This window comes from Pteropus vampyrus, unplaced genomic scaffold (assembly GCF_000151845.1).
Source record: "Pteropus vampyrus isolate Shadow unplaced genomic scaffold, Pvam_2.0 Scaffold82, whole genome shotgun sequence".
Lineage (NCBI taxonomy): Eukaryota > Metazoa > Chordata > Mammalia > Chiroptera > Pteropodidae > Pteropus > Pteropus vampyrus.
In genome coordinates this window covers 6122990-6124903 of record NW_011888863.1, presented here as the reverse complement: position 1 = coordinate 6124903, position 1914 = coordinate 6122990, and the positions used below count along the sequence as shown (strand labels likewise).

The 1914-nt window shown below is 47.5% G+C and overlaps 1 protein-coding gene across 1 annotated transcript in view; it reads right to left on the bottom strand.

Moving 5' to 3' along the window:
• KIAA1551 (KIAA1551 ortholog) overlaps positions 1-271 on the bottom strand; it is a 24078-nt gene extending 23807 nt beyond the window's left edge. The window contains exon 1 of the mRNA XM_011363176.2: positions 150-271. The gene's annotated coding sequence lies outside the window, so the exon portion shown is untranslated. The remainder of the gene's footprint in view (positions 1-149) is intronic.
• Positions 272-1914: the final 1643 nt, after the last annotated feature.

The window sequence follows — 1914 nt, the reverse complement described above, 5'->3', positions numbered from 1 at the left end:
CGCGACTCGGTCCCCGCCTCAGAACAAAAGCGCTCGGCGGGCGCGCGCCCTGCCCCTGCCCGCGGGCGCCCGGGCTCCAGGTGCCCACCGCCCGCCGGAGATCCCAGAAGGCGAGCGCGGTGCAGCCGGGTACCAACTGCCACACTCACCGACAGGCGAAGTATCAAGGCAGTGTACGAGAGGAGGTCCGGCCAGCCTCCCGGGCCCCAGAGTTTAAGTCAACTCCGATCCGCCTTCAGGGGCGGGTCGAGCTGCAAGACCCGGGCTCCCGAACAGCTGGGCCCCGCCCCGAGCGTCGGCGGCAGCTGCAAGGCCCGCGCCGCCGCGGTCCTAGTGCCGCCTTAATATGTTCCGCACTGGCCAGCCAGGCTTTCCAGTGGATTACGCCGAGGTTTGCAGACCACATTCACTTACCGATGGAAAAAACTTCTTGCGCAGTGGTTCTCTGCCTTTAAAGTGCATTGGAATTATCTAGAGGTCTTGTTAAAAAGGGATTGGAGAGCACTGCCTGCGAAATTGGCAATTCAATATGTGCAGAATAGGATTGAAAATGTTGGTTTCTTTAACAAGTTCCCTGGTCTCAGAACCAGTGATCTAGAATTATGAGGTAGACAAGCTTTCCATAGAGCTGTTGTGGAAAAGCTCCAAAATCATACCAGCGAAAAACCAAGGAGAAAGAGAACTCACATTTATTACGTCCCAGAGGATCTAGTGCTCTGAAGAATCTGGGCCCCGAACTCAGTTGCAACATTGCTTATATACAGGATTTTTACATAAGCTGATTGGTTGATTTGAACTCAGACCGTTAGAAGACGGTGGGAGTTGCTATGGTTGCAAGTAGTAACAGGAGGAAGGGCCGGAGTACTGATGGTTACGTTACAAATTGTTACAGGAAGCAGGGAGCTGCTAAGGAATACAAGTAGTTATAGTCATTGCCTAGACAAGTAGGATAAGGTGCAAGTGAGCTCTGCAAGTGAGCTCTTACATGCAGCAAGCGTATTTACAGAAACAGAACAAAAGGCTGATTAGCCTTTAATGAAATTCCTCTTCAAAGCATGTGAAAGAAAGTGCACCAAGTGAAGCGTAATGTAAAAAATTTTCAGCCTATTGCAGTAGGGAGAACATCCATTAATGCAGCAGAACCTTCTCAAAGAAAAGGAAATACAACTTTTTTACAGGAGGGTTTTCATAGGAAGTAAACAAGAGAATCCTGTATGAGCAATTAAGAATGAGAAAGGGCAGAGGCATTTAATTCTTGCGATATGGAGGACAGGGTATTCCTTTGCCTGTGAGGTTCAGTTCTTAGCTCTTCCACTTACTAGACATACAACCTTGGGGAAATCACTTGACCTATCTCTGCCCAGTTTTCCCATCTGTAAAATGAGAATAACACCTATACCTCATAGGAATTTTGAGATAGTTACTTGAATTAATATATAACCTAGAGCAGACCCTGGAATATGGTCTGGTTCACTTGGCTCAGTTATAAGGTTTTCCAGAACCAAAGCCATACAGGTCAACAAGCAGAAATGAACCCAAGGGGGAGAGAGTTTCCTTGCCAGAAAGTCTGATAGGGACTCCACCACCATCACTCCCACCCCTATGGACTCATATACAGCCTTAGGAAGGCGTAATGCCCAGCAAGATTTAATGCCCAGGAAGCTTCAGGTCTATTTGGGATGAGGTTGCTGAGCTCTCTGCCACGTATCCTTGTCCGTGTTTGTGCTGCTTTTCTCCTGTCTCCTCTAGATAAGTAAAGCTTGTCTGATTTTCCAAAAGGTTTTGGTCTTTTCACCAATCCTACCATACAACTGACATTTATGAATGAAGGAAGCTATGTAGTAAATCAGACAAATTCAATGACTCAAAGTAACCTTTCAGGGTGATCTGATCTTAAATTCCTAACTGGGCTGG